Genomic DNA, 15925 nt, shown 5'->3' with positions numbered 1-15925 from the left:
TGATTTTATTTTATTTTAATTTATTTATGAGCGGAAGAGTGAGGAAGTAAGGGGAGAGTTTAGCTTGGATCGGTCTGAATCTGCAAGGGTCAGAGGTTTCCTATCTTCTCCTAACTGATTTATGCACGCTGAGTTTCGTCAGGGAAAAAACATTCCATGCTTTCTCCAAGCGGCACAAAAGCACAAGCCTGGTTCTCTTGAGTAACAAAGATTGTTTCTGAGCAGCTTTTCCCGAGGCACCGAGTGTTGTAAAGGATGACTGGCAGATTGCGTGGCCCTGAATAAATGAATAGCACACATATGTTCTTTTTTTTTTCCCTTCCCCTTTTTCTTTTTTTTCCCTTCTCCTCCGAGAGGGTTTTGCTCTTGTTTCGGAGACTGCACTTGCAGAACAACACCTGTGTTTTTTGCTGGATCTTCCAGGAGACCTGGCGGCCTGACAATCCCACGGCGAAGGGTTCGCTTAATAAACGCTTCCAAGGGGAAAAGCCATTTGTACGTGGCTCGTTGCGGCTCGGCGGGGGCGAGGGCTCGATCCGCACGCGCACACTGCCACCTACCGGCCGCGCCCGCCCGCACCGCGGCTGCGCCCGCCCGCCCCGCTCCGGGCAGCGGCAGGGGCTGCCCGCAGGAGCCCACCAGCCCGGACACGCTTTTTCCGTGACCTCACAGGCAATGCAAAAAGAACTAAAGCGTGTTGTTTGACCTTGTGTGGAAAAGAAAAAAAAAAAGGGGGGGGTGGGGCGGACGACGACGACGACACACGACACGGGCCGACAAAGTTACCGTTGCTGTTTTAAAAGGAGTAAAAACTCCTGGGATCATCCAGAAAAAGAGACAAGTCCCTCTGCGCAGCTGGCCAGGGGGGGTCTGCTGGATGGTGTTCTTCATGGAGACTACAGCAAAAACTTGCTGACCGTATCTCGCTGAGATAGCATCCTGCCCTGCCTGGTATCTAGCCCTAATAAGTTCTGACAGTTCACATTGGGTTTAGCAAATAGATGGTTGCCAAAGAGTCTTTTCCAGTTATTGTCAAACATGGTTGCAGACCGTATTTACTTTTTAAAGACAATTATTGATCTGCTGTTGCACAGTGGCCATCCATTTCGTTTATCCTCTATGCCCCTAAGAACATCGTCACAAGTTCCCAGTTTAATGGAATTAGATTGTTTGGGCAATTGCCAGTTCCACGTGAGTTATTTTAACTCTGCTGCCACATTGCCCTTCCCTCACCATGAGTTACAGATACTTCTGCCAAACCTGCTTGATCCCAGCACTCTTCCATCAGCGGTGTGTTCTCAGACATCAGAACTTCAGAGGTACCCTAGCTCCTAGTCTCAGAACAATAATACATGAATCAAACCACTAGGCATAAAAAAAAAAAAAATAAGAATCAGAGTATCTTTCACCGTGTCATTGCCACTGTCACATTCAAGACCTTCGCCAGCTGAAGAACCGTAATTCAAACAGAGCATTTGAATTAGCACTGAAGAAATAGCCATGACTTCTGAACAGAATTTGGTTTTAAATATGCTAACTGACCTTGCTTTCTGCAAGCATTTCTGTGAGGAAAGTTTCCTTCATGTAAGTGTTTACAGAAAACTGGGGCCCACTGCTTTATTTGGCTGATCATGAAACGGAAATATATTCCACAGTGTAAATTCTTTTTGTAGGGAAAAAGCAACTTTAACATTCTACCTTCCTTTTGGGGTGAATACCATGGAATACTACTATATTTCTAGTAAAAAAACACCAAACAAAAACCACACCAACAAAAACCAACAACACCACAAAACAACAAAAAACAACACAACAAACGAAACCCCCCGAAAAAGCATGTATCAAATCATTCTAACAGGTCCAGTAGAACTTCAAGGCTCACAGTATATATAACTCGTTTAATTTAAGCTCTCAGATGCAAAAATAGCACTAATACCATGTAATTCATTTGGCCTAATTACCTTAGCATTTCGGAGAATGACAACAGGGAAGAATTGGACAATGGTTCACAGGCTAAAAAGGTGTCCTATCTAGGCTTCAGGAGGCACATAGAAAGAAAAAAAAAAAAAAAAAAACCAAACCAAACCAAACCAAACAAACAAAAAAAAAACCAAACAGAAAGAAAAAAAGACAATTGCAGGGAAACCATTCTTCAACCAGCTTTAACTATGATCTCCGTGGCTGTTCCTATGACAGAAAGCAATGCCAGTGGTTCTTCAACTAATTTGTATTAAGTTAAAAAAGCTCCCTTGGTAAAACTGGTATCAGTCTATCCTTGTAGTCACAGGGACACCAGAACTACCTGTGCACAGAGATTGCCCTTTCCTTATCAAATCCGGATGTCTTTACACTGTCTTCTGAACTCAGAACTTCCAGAACTGGACTGAGGATATTAAGCTAGAGGAATTTCAGTTCCAACCCAGTCTGGAACTCCTTCTGTTATTCTATTAAACTCACTGCAGCCTAGTTTTAACACTTTTCTGAGTGAGGTCAGTACTTGTCCTGGTTGCTGAGTGGTGATGTATTTACCTAGGGTGGTCCTCTGCATCCTCCCAAGCAGCATGGCTATTAAGGTAGCATTTACTGCCCTCACAGCCACTGCACAACCTCTAGAGCCAAGCAGCAGACCAGATTGTCTCCTTACTCTGATCATGGGAACTTACATTCCTTCAAAGTCACTAGAAAAATGCTAAAACGCAACTCAAAGTTATCGCCACCATAAATGTCCAAACCTAAATTCTCACTTCAAAAATTACCACGAGTTCCACTGGTTAAGTCCATAGGGGGTAATCAATATTTACTAGCTCTTAACATGCTGCTCCTCAATTTCAGTGGTTATCACCTGTGATTTTGAACCACTGATAGGAAAAGAAATAACCAGGGTAGAGAAGGTAAGCAATTTCTCATATATATAAGAGCAATGTTCTGGGAGTTTCACCATCTCAAAAATGAGTGGGTGTGCTAACAGAATGTAATTAATACAGAGGTCTTTCAAAGAGCATTACATAAGAAAGTTCCTAATAAACAGTAGGCAAATATTTTGCTCTAGTCATGTGCACACTCTGAATGTCAAATCAATTTTGGTTACACAGTATTACAAATTATTCCTTTCTTGAGCTGGCTTAACAACAACAACAATAAAACTACATGGATTTTTTTTTTCATATGAGATTTTCACAAACTGTTTCTAGCATTGCCATTTTTTTTGTTGTTTTCTACAAAACTGTATTTGAAACTAAAAGTTTCATCTGCATGCTGTATGTTTTAGGGGAAGAAAAGGTTAGCAACATTTTAAATTTACCAGAGCTATACTGCCCATTCCAAGACTGTAATGTTTTGGAAAATGGACTATTTAGCAACTAATCTACATTAATTCTTAATTAAATTTTAAGTGAAAATGATCACTGAACATTTTAATGAAAAAAGAATATGCGTTGTTTTTGAAACCTGGAGAACAAGAATAACTTTATCCAGGAAAAGAACAGGGAACAAATGAATTTATAAACTAAATTTATGAATTACATTTTCTTCTTCTGACAGCTTCAGTAGAGGGAAAAGTATACATCAGAAAATGCAAGTACTATTTTGCCAACATTTAACTGGATACCCCTATATACTGTTAATTTTCCTGATCATCTGAAATGACCCTGTATTTCAGTTTGCTAAACAACATCTTTGTACTTAAGGTTCCATAAAACGTTTGGGCAATATACATTACTACATCTTCACTTAGAATTTCACCAACTTCTTTGCACTGCAGAAATCAGCAAGCAAACATTTTCAAGTTGCAGAATAGTAAAGTGTTATATGGGCAGTGCTGATTCTGGCATGGGAAACAGGGATCCTCAGAAGTAACCCTTAATTCCTGTAGACAACAGGCTCAAAACGAGTGGTATAAAGGGAATATTGCACATCAGCTACTTTTCAAGGTCCAAACTTGCTGTAACTTTACCCAGACAACATCATTGCAATACATGCTTCATCAGTGGATGATGCGGTCTGCCTGGGGCTGAGCTCCTGCTCTGGCTGCTCAGCACCACTGCAGGCGAAGGGCTGCTTCTTCCTGGCTTCTTCTTCAGCTCACCTCCCCTGGGTGCCAGAGCTGCAGAGGAGAAGGAAACAAGAATATGGGGCTCTCCAGTGTCGCCACTAAGTGTTCCAAGAAAAGGCTCCTGACTACTAAAAGAAAGGTGTTCACGTAATTTGCACCCCTACTTCTGTCAGAACTCGATTTGGCTCAGGTGCTTGCTTTGGTCACTATTAGGTCAAGCTGGACCCTGCATCTGAAATCTTTGCTTCTCCTATAAAAAGGGCATTGTAAAAATTAGCAGTGATTATTTTAATCTCAGAATTATGAACAACTCTGCTTGTTTAACTGATCCTTAACAAAATTAAATATAGAAAATAATCCAAACCACAACTTGCATCAAAAGGGATCAGCCAGGAAACAGGCAGACAGCACACATGGCCTCACTAAACCTGACTAAATCTTCTTTGCTAAAAGATACAGTACTGTAACCGTTCCTACAATGTACTCCTGAAAGCCTGCTAGAAGAAAGGTCTGCATGAAAGTATACACCAGTTCTAAAATTTAGATTGGTATGATTTATCCACAGCGTTGTTTTCAGTAGTATGTAAAAAAAAATCCAGTCCACAGCTTGTAGAAATACAGTTAGGAAAAAAAAGAGTGAGTTTCACAATCTTAGAAGAACAATATTTCTGAAGATGCAATTAGGCACCAAACTGACAGTATGCAGATACTAACAGCATTCACAGATAAATGAAAGCATGGCACCCCTTGGAAATGGCCAAGATTTTGGTTTACACACAAAATGCAAAGTCAGGCCTCTAAATAGTTGCAACCAATCTGATTTACTCATTTACACTAGTTAAAGATCTGAAATCAATAAAGTTATCTGTGCTTCCAAATATTACAATGTTATCTGGAACACCACAAGACCAGGTACTTTTTTTAAACATTTCTTAGAGATTCAGCCCTGAAGTCATGAATGCACCAGACTCAATTATTTTAAAAGATAGTTAAAATATTGATAACCCCTTGGTTGCAGATAGACCAAAACCATGAACTCTGAAGACTGCCCTGAAAGCTAGAGGGAAATGAAAATAATTGATTTTAATCACAAATTTATAATTGTTACTGTTACTTATAGACTGTGGCTGCTGGTACAACTGGGCTACCACACACCTAAGGAAGAAGGCATCCTCTCCCTCCTTCATGAAATATTGATGCCCTGTGGCTGTGTCTAAACTGGAGATCCTCTCCCTTTGCTCCCCATGGCCTGGTTCCCAGGTATGCATCCTTGGCGTACTCTAACTGGACCTCGAAGCGTGAGATATCCTCGCATGGATTTCCTTTAGCAGATAAGCCAAGTGATAGCTGAAGACAGATTGTTGCATGCAAATCTGCTGGTCTGCATAATGAAGGTATCAAGATTAAAGCCACACCACCACCTATCTCTGCTGCAAATTTAGACTTTTTCTGTAACTGAGTAAAACTAAGAGGGCCTGGATGCCTATGAACTTGCACTTGTTGTTGGATTCCTCTAATGCCTAATGAAACCCAAAAGAACTCTGTAGCGTGTTCATGACACCTCTCTCTTCCACAGATTCCCAAAAGTAACGCACGAGCTCAGCTTGCCGCCACCTCATCAGCACAGCTACCAGTAACAGCTCTCTCTTCTTCCATACTTTTCTGAAGCTTGTGGATACTTCATTCCTTCAGAACTGCTATTCCACTGGCAAATCTGGCTGAAGTTTTCCAAGAGTTTGGACTTCATGAGGATGTCCAGAAAAACAGATAAACATGGTCAGAGACAGACATCATGACCGCATTAGCATCCCCCCTAGGAAATCAAGCTAAAAGAGGTAACACGTTTGCAGAACTCTGTCCTGAAGTTGTTTCTGTCAAGTGGATGTCTCTTGGTTTTCACATAAAACACCAACTGAATTAAATCTACTTTGATAAAATATGACTGAACTTGAAATGTGCGTCTGAGTACTGCAGTGCTTCTGTGCTCAGAGTTTTTAAGACACTGACAAGAATGTACTGTATTTTTTTTTCCCATCCATTTCAATTACACTTTTATAATGGCAGAATAATGGCAAGCTTAGTCTATTTTATCATGATTAAAACTTGATTAACATATTAAATAACCATTGTACACTAATTAACTCTGTTAAATGCAATGTCCAATACAATGTTCTACTTCTGTAGACTTCTAATGAAAAATCTACTATCATGAGTATGGTAACATCGTATACAGTGCTTTTAGGATTTAACACAGAGTTTCACTATGGACTGAATACCTAAAGGTATGACTTTGATAGGCTATTTGGGAAGACTATTTCAAAAGAAATTTGCGGATAAGTTACAATATAAACAGAAAAAAACCAACATGATTTAGGAGAGAAATTCCAAACACGCCCTATGCAATCTGAACACTGTGAGGATACCAAAATTATATCTATGTTGTTTAGTAAGAGCAGTGTGAAGATGAATTTGAGATAACATTCCAGTTCAATTATGTAAAGTGGCATTACAGCATTTTACAGGATGCACAGATGCAAAGCTATTAATAACGATTTGTCACTTTCACAACTATGGACAACTCTAGGCAAAGCTTTTGATCAGTGGGTAAAACCCCTGTTGCATCTACATCTTGCAGTGACTTTTTATTCCACTGGAAACACTTCAAACATCTAGTTTCCTCTGTCACGTGCACTCACAGGAACTCAGACATCTGTAGCCTGATTTTCCTGTGCTGCAAACATCCACCCAAAATACAAAATGGGAGCAGCAGTCACTGTAAGCCAACCCATTTATGCCAGGTTTTCAGCCAACTCTTAAATACAGCTGGGTGGTTTGTGCACAAAAACATGTGGACAGAACTGAAATTATTTTAAAAATGGATTTTTAGAATCTGCCTATCCATTTCATATGATGTTTCAAATATGCAGTGGCTGATGACACACAGTGCTTAAAACCAGACTCACTTGTCTAACTTGGGGCACTTAGCTGAGGCACCTCCACCTTCTCAAAGGTCACTGAAGGGACTCATGGACCTCCACATGCCAATTTAGAGACTACGTATAAAAATAAAATGGGAGAAGCTCTTGCTATGATAGAAATGAGTAACAGCTGTGTATGTTGCATTCACCAAAGGATGCACCTGTACTTCAAGAAGAGGTATGAACGTACAGGCTGGGATTTGCCAGTTTCTTCCCCAATAGCATATTTTTTCCTACTTCTCTTCATTCAAATCCTATAACCAAAAACATTACAAGAAGGCAAGTAAGCTTCAGCTTGGTGTTATATAGCACCTTTCCAGATCACTGCATCCACACAAGAGAGACCTGATGAAGAGCAGAAGCAGTGTCAGGAAGCTGCAAGCTCCTGGCCCTGAGGCATGAAGGGCCAGGAGTGGAGGGTGATAACATAGCTAGCAGGGCTTCACCAGACAGGTCACATATCCCATTGTCCTCAAGCAAGGCAAGCAGGGCAGGCCCAGGGTTGGTGGCCAGACTCAACAAAGAGATCATCAGGCATGTTTGAGGTGAAGAGGCAGGTCCTAGGTCAACCCATGAAGTCAATCCACAAGTCAGGATAGGGTCCATTGGAAACAGCCAGGGCTAGACACAACCCAGTGGTCACTGGGAAGGTCCATGGTGACAAAGCAGACCCCAAGGTCAAGCCAAGAAGTCAGTCCGTGGGTCACTGTCCAGATCAAAGGGGCCCTTGGCCAGGCACAGGCATAGCTGTAAGTGAGCTGGGGACAGGCACACCTACAACATAGCTCGGGCAGGAACTGAAGATGCAGGACTCAGTTTAAATAGACCTCCAGAGCCCATGGGTAGGTAGAGGGTATAGCTTGAAACCCCAGATGAGGTTGGTCAGGGCCATTAAGTCCTACTAGTGCACTAAGGGCCTTGACAGAGTACAAATGGGTCCTAAGCTGTTTTTCTGCAAAAGGACAGAATGCCACACTTCTGAAGAAACAAATGAATGAAGGCTGCTCCCAGGCTTAAAAAACAGCGAGCATCACATCTCAAGTACTCTTATTCTTTTTGCCTCACCACAATGCCAGTATTTCACATATTGGTAGAACAGCATCTCTGCCTCCCCCTGGATACCATGGCACCAGATTTTGATGATCATACACCTGCTAGTCACCTTCCCTGGCTGCCCAGAGTCCTATGTGCAAGAGACACAGAAGTGCCACACAGCAGAGACTTGCCCTCAAGAACACTCCTGCATCCCAAGATTCCCAAACAGTTCCAGCACAGCTCCCCCTCTGTCATATCACCTGGGTACGTCCCAAGGGGAAGGTCTCCCTCTTGTCACACCATCAGGCATATCTGTGGTCACTGTATGCCCAGACAAGACACCTGCACCCTTTTCCTCCCTCCATGTGGTCCAAGACAGGCTGTTTCATACGTTTGGACTCCAGGATGCTGAGAGGCCTGCCTGCGTGGGATGCAATTATGCTGAATATTTTCATACAGCTCGACAGGAATGTAAACGTCAGCAGCAAGCATCTTTGGTAGCTTTCCTAAGAATGAACAATATACTCATTCACAAACAGAAGGGATTGTTTCTGAACACGATCTCTGCCTTCAGGCTTTAGGACAATGCCTTTTTAGTGGTCACCATACAAACTCTGGATGAAATGATGTTACTAATTGGCAGAATTTTTTAATTAGAGCACCAAATGGCAACCTTAATGCACAGGATATACAGTCATTGGTTTTTACTTTGAATTTCTTTTATTGTATAAAGTAAAAGAATCAGCAAGAAGAGGAACTGGTTACTACAAAAGCATGATAACTACTTCAATCCCTAGGTATAAACATACAGTATTTAATCAATTAATCCAGCTTACATACATCAAGGAGAAGATACAGTATGTATGATGAAGTCAGCATAATCCTTTTTTATAGTTTTATAAATGTGAATGATCTAATGTTGTAGCTTGCTCAAGTTACTCCAGATTTACAGCAATATGTAAGCAGAGAGCAGAATCAGAACCTAAATGAAAGAGCTAGTCCTCATTAATGAAAAAAAGGCAATAGTTTCTGTTGAACTTAAGAGACTTTGATATTCACTGTAGAATAAAAATGGGTCATGGTTTTCCACAGCCAGAGCCTGAATCAGAAAAGCAAACCTATTCAGCAAGGGCCCTTAAAAATTAATCATATATTCATGCCCATATAACTTTAGCACATGTTTACAACTAAGAATTAGCTCAAATGCATTTGGGAAGAATTTAGGAATAAGTTAAAAATGGTCATAAGCACTTTCCAGCTTTTAATATTTTTTAAATGAAAAGCTTTATCATAAAGGGCATTTCTAGGAATAATTAACTTTCCTGCTACTAGGAAAGCACTTTCAGACCCTCTGATGAACCATTTCAGGTGTTGCTATTCCTTGCCATCCTTTGCATTTCCAGTACACAATTCTTTGTTATGGCTTCATCAGAATGTTTGTACATAAATATATATGCACGTTAGATGAATACATTTATTGTTGTCTGCAGCTGTAAAAGGTAAACTTCCAGAAAATTCAGTTCAATTCAGAAATCTGAATGCATATCCTCAGTGTCTGGGCTCCAAAACTGGAATAGACACCTACAAACATCAGTCTCTTTTCAAGGCTTCAGAGTTTCCTCTAAAACAGGACTAAACAGTCTTTCCCCCCTCCCCTTCTTTTTTGTAATACTTCAACTCACAATCTGGAGAACAGGAATACAAAGGAAGATGTACTGAACTGAATTTAGAAAGGAGCAGAATTTGTTAATGAGAATTTTGAGACCACAAACCCCCCAAGTTTGATAACAGCTTACGTTTCATGTAAAAGCGTGTGTTCACCAGGTAGCTCCCCTATCCATAGGCTTAAATTGCAAGTCTATGGAAGTAAGTTATTTGATCCCTTGGAAACAACTGAACTGAATCAATTTCTAGTTATCTTTGGTCATGTTCCTTAAGTTAAAAGAAACAAAATAATTTATTATTCCATAACTGGGGTTTCAGTTGAAGAAAGGATCATGCATTTATGATTTTGAACATTGCTTATACTTTATACCCTCATCTGAAGACTTCCCCTGATGTTGTGTGTGTAGTTGTGTGTCATTGATTTCAGAATAAGCTTCTAAGTCAAGGTGTGATCAGTTATATAGACAGGCTCACTGCACTTCCTTATATCTGAAATATCCCTGGAGGCTTTTACCATTTCTCAATGCCATAGATGTTAATCTTTATGGAGCTGAAATCCAAAATTACTGAACATAAGAGTATCTCACTTACTTCAAGTACAGTACACAATAATCGCAAGAAGAATCCTATAATCCAAAATACAAGATGCATAGAGAGACTAGTCCACAATCTACTGAGGTCAAGGCCCATCATAAGGTTGTTTTATTCCAAGATCACAGGTACGTTCATTTGCTGTGACTTTCCTCTCAAAATTCCTTCATGGAAATTAAAAAAAAATAATAATCTATCCCACAATAACAGCAAAAATAATTTTAAATCTCAAACATATTCCATCTTAATGTGTTGTATTGGTATTTCTTTAAATGACTTTAGAAGTCATAATAGCACAAAATCAATAAAAGAAAACTATACATAATGAAGCCAAATCAAAGCCTTAACATCTCTGAATGCAATCCAAAAAGAAATCTCAATTCTTCAAATAAAAACCAAAAGGAAGAATTAGGAACTGCTTAGGCTGGAAGAACAAATGTTGATAGGTATTCTAATGTGAAACTTGTAAATTCATACCTCCCAAACACCCATGAAAAACATCCCTGTAGTCCAAACTGACTCAAGTTCTGTGACTCAAAGCATTTCTGCAGCAATGAGGTTAAATTATTAACCTGAACTGAGTTGCAAAACACAGCCACCTGTCCAGATCGACCCTAATCACACTGGTTTTGTACTGGAACTGGATCATACCTTGCTCACACCCCCACAGACAATAACTGAAAATAAAAAGGTTTAAAGACCCCCTGATGTTAAATTTAAGAAGGTTAAAGCTTGCCAAACTCTCCAGAACTTGAGAGAGAGGGAGGATAACATACGAATGCTCTATAATCTTCAATAGATGGTAATGGATTCGTATTTAAAGTTAGGCTGACACTGCTGCTAAACGACAGAATTCGGATTCAGGAGATTTGGGGTTCATTGCTGCCTGTGTCATAGACATGAAATGTGATTTTATATGAGCCACCAAACTCTTAATTCAGTTAGATACTAACGTACACATTCACAAGAGAGGAATTAGATGCTTATGTTAGGCAGATGCTGAAAGCACTCTGCTCAGTCAGGGCAAACCTTACTCTGTCTTCAATCCTACAGTATAAAACGGGAATAAAGGCATCCTGCATACACCTTTTTTGCCCACATTTCCTCATTCCCTTGTCGCCCACTCTCTTTGTATACCACCTAGCACAAAAAGGCTAGATTATTATAAGACCTGGAAACCTTTTAAAGCAACATAACAGTAAGTACTCAGCACATACTGCACACACTCTATACCAGAACCATTTCCTAGTGTTTGCAACAACCTTTGGTAAAAGACATGTCAGCGTACTCTCAGGGAATTTGGACAGTTTTCTAATTAATTTCTGAACATTTGTAGCACAAACCAAACATCAGCAAATTATGCTTAGAGTATTTGGAACACTTCCAACCTAATTTTCTTCTCTGCTCCCTCTTCTTTTACTAGAAGAGGCAGATATGGTTAAAGTCTCACAACAAAATCATTTCTTTAAAGAACACTTGCAGCAATCGCCTTTTTTATACACTTTATTCTTTCGGACTTAGGGTTTGACCTCAGTTGATCTTGTTTCAGGTCCAGAAGTGACCCAATAAATGCATGAAGCAGATACTCTGGACTTCCTTCCTAAGTATAGTTGAATACAAGGCACTTTCATGCTGAAGTCTCTCAGGAGCACTTACCAGATACAGAGAGAGGAACACAAAGAAATGATTCATATACTTGTTTACTATTTACAGCATTACCCTTAAAATAAGTGCTTCAGCACATAAGAAAAATCCATGGTACCTATAGAATTTTACGTTGAAAGCAAACCAGTCAAGTAAATAATGCAGGAAAATTTCAGAATATCTACTCCTCACGCTGAGTCACAATCCTCCCTAGGTCTATTAAGCTTAATTCAGGACTTTGGCCAAAGGTCTGGGTAAGAGTCTCATTCAAAGTCCACATTGTGCAATTCACAAGTTGGATGCAAGACATCTCCTTGCACAACATGGCAGGGGGTAAGGCCATTGTTGTCCTGGTGTGGGTCCCAAACATGACAGTTTTTTTCAAATGACTGAAACTATTTGCAGATTTGAGAGCTAAGGGGCAGTACCAGGCCCCTTCTGAAAAACAACCTCATTTAATCGTCAGGTAATATCTAATATCATTAAAAAACACCATCGAGATAAATCCTTCTCCCAGAACTGACTGGTGGCTTCCTTCGGATATCTCTGGGGTGGTCTGCACTGACATTCACAGTATCAAGTGTTGCAAAACAAAGCAGAGACTGAGGTTGTCAAATCAAACAACCAGATCCATCTACCACACCACCACTAATATAAATTCCACTTCTGTGTTAAACATTGTCTTTACTGTGGTCTCATGCTGTCTTCATAATACACCTCCTCCACAGCAAGCAACCTCCTTCACTAGCTCAGTTACCAGTCTCAGCATATAGACCCCGTAAAAGTCATTACGGTAATGTAATTTCTAGTACTTGCATTTTCACTATAGCAAAATCTCACAGGGATCAGACCCACTTATGGTCTTAACTAAAACTAGCCATCTGACTTAATTAACATTTAGAATTCATCAAACCTTGCAGGGCTCATACTGGGCTCTGGGGCAGCTTGGCGGTGCTCACACTGGGCTCCTGCTGGGTCTATGTATCCGGTAGCAGTGTTATTCCACCAGATGACACACTTGGTATGAAAGCAAAGGAAGAATGAAACTAAAAAAAAAAAATCAGTTTCACAATATCTCCACATCACACAACAAAACACAAGGCACAGGGCGTACAAGGAAGACAGGAGGCAGAAACCCGGGGAGCAGCAGGAGCCAACAGAAATGTACGTTGCCCTTGTAAGTTTGCTCCACACATGCTAACCAAACAGTAATTGTTTGTTAAATACCTTTCTGCATAATACAAGTATACAAGTAAGTTCTGAACGTATTTTTCTTTCTCTATAGGTATACACTTTAATATTAATAATAATCTTAATATCAGCATAAAGCTTTATTTCTCTGAAAGTATTGCAGACCATGGGGAAGTTTCCCATAATTAGGAGTGGTGTCAAGAGGGAAACAGAGAGACTCAGATTTGGACTGTCCAAACTATCTAGATGTTTCAGGACCTAAGTTCTACACTCAGGAATGGAGCATAGAATGCTCTGATGGGCAGGGCAGATGGCTGCTGCTTATGGTGTTGGCTGCTTCGCCTGGGTCTGCAGACCTATGCAACTATAACCTCTTCCCCCGCCCCCACCCCCAATCTTTTTATAGCATATACTCTTCACACAAGCCTGCTTTACATTTCTTCCTTCTTTGTACCTGAGTGGCACTCAAGTAGTATTCAAGTAACCAGCACAGATACAGCATCCTTGAGATGAACTTAATGTGTGATGGCTTGATCAATTAGACTTTATGAAGTGTTTTGGTTTTCTGCACTATACAAAAATGCAGTTGAATGTATAAACCCTGTTCATTAAACACTTACATGAGATTAAAGACATCCAAGATGTTTAAACACAGCAACATTGAAAAAGAGAGAGCTGTATAAATATACTTTTCCAAAGTGCAAAGTGCAATGTAAAGGCAACTTCAAACATTTGGCACGAATTTCCCTCACAATTTGAATTCTTACCTTCCTAAAGCTCCAAGAATTACCTTGCACTTTGAGGTTCTCCATTCTTGAGAGTTCATTTAATTTCTTTCTATTCTTTTTTGTTTGTTTGTTTTATAAAGAGAAGGACCATAAGTCTTACATTTTGTCATATTTGAAGACTAGTATTGTCAAGACACGAAGGCTGTACCTTCTCTTTACTGTACACCAGTTGCTGCAGGCACTGAGAAGGGGAGATGCAAGTGCACAAGAAAGGCCAAAAATACTGAATTCTGGCACAGGTCTTTCCTCAGAGAATATTAATTTCCTATGGGACAAGCAACGTATTTGGTGGCAGTAGAAATCTGACAACTCTATCTATCAATCCAACCAAGTTTATCATGAGGTTTAAGCATTTCTTAACTGTCAAACTAAAACATGAACCTAGAAATAATAAAGTACATTCTGAAATATCTGCCAGAAAGCACACGGGGGAAAAAAAAGAAAAAAAAAAAAAGGATACAAAAGATGACTTCCAAACCATAAATAATATTTTTGCAGTCATGCTTGCATCCTTATTCCTGAAACCAATTTAGAAAACAATTGGACAGGGCACCCTGGGAATAAAGAATCATTTGCCATTAGACTTTAATGTGTGATTACTTAGTAATGTAATTGAAAGCATGACTGTAGCACATTGCCAGCTTTCTATTGCCAGGAGATTACATCGTAAATGATACTGAGTATTTCAAATCATTTTTTTATTCCGTATTTGTTGTGACAAGAAGTTTTGCTTAATACTTGAATTCGTTTTTCTTTCTCAAATACCGCAGGATCAAGGGTTTGTGGGAAGGAGGGGTGGAGGACTTAGCTCGCAGTATGTCATATTTTCTCATGTTAATCATGAAATAACTAATTGCCATGATTGTGTTGGGAGATTTGTGATGGAGACCGGTGATGTCTGAATGTGGGCATATATAACTGACACAACAATGGACTTAGGGCTCTATTTATGGCTTTGATACTGTGAGTCAGAGTAAAATCTGAGAGCTAAATGTGCAGCCTATGTCTGCTGGAGCAACTCCCTAGAGATGTGTTGAGCTTCACCGATTTTAATTTCCTGAAGACCTGCCCAAAACCACAGGTACTCCACAAAGCCTCATGGCATTTAAAGGCTAGATCCTCAACCAAGGTAGCTAGCCAAGGCTGGGTGGGCTTTTGGAGGGGTTGTGTCTATTTAAACCTACTGAGAATCTAGACCACCACAAAAAGAAGGCTGCACTGACAGCCCAGCTGTAGGAACTCAGGGCTCCCCTTTGCATGGAAAGCATTATCTCAGCAGAGTGTTTCCCTCGCTTGTCTTCACAGTCTTTCCTTCCAAGCACCCTGTGACTTCAACCACTGACACACCAAAAATTCAGAAGGCTTTACTGGTGAGGGGACCTCGTCCCCCACAGACACCTGATATGAACAAGACAGCCTGTCTATGCAGCTCCTTCCTTCTCTCAGTTCATCTGGTTTGCATAAATTACCATCAAAAAAAAACAATGACGGGTTCAAGGGTTTTGGCCCACTGGAATTTTTGCCCACGTAGACTGGGGGACAAATCATGCCCTGCTGATCCTTCTTCAAAGAACCTGTGTCACCCCATCCACTGAAGCCACACTCACAAGAAACTTGCCCGTCCCAGCTGTCCCCCTCGACATACACCACACACAACCACTATTAGGCAAATTCAGCAGAACTATGCTGCTGCAGAGCTATCATCAAATGCTGCATCATGCATATTTGACTGTTTGATGCCTTCAGATCCTCTAAAATATGCATTTCAAATTTTAAAGCCTGAGGTTCCTGGGATTTAAAAAACATTCTGACCAGAGAATTCAAGAGGAAACTGTGAGGAATTGAAATTCACAGCGATTTCCTCTCCCTTGCAGCCCATTCTCGCACGTTTTTCATCAACAAGCCGGGAACAGAGTCTGAGTAAGGATTCTGGCATTTGGCTCACAGACTTTGTTTTGTCTTTATCCTATTTTACTGAATGT

Source organism: Falco rusticolus, chromosome 3 (assembly GCF_015220075.1).
Source record: "Falco rusticolus isolate bFalRus1 chromosome 3, bFalRus1.pri, whole genome shotgun sequence".
Taxonomy (NCBI): domain Eukaryota; kingdom Metazoa; phylum Chordata; class Aves; order Falconiformes; family Falconidae; genus Falco; species Falco rusticolus.
The sequence above is the reverse complement of the archived record's forward strand: the minus strand, read 5'-3'. Positions refer to the sequence as shown.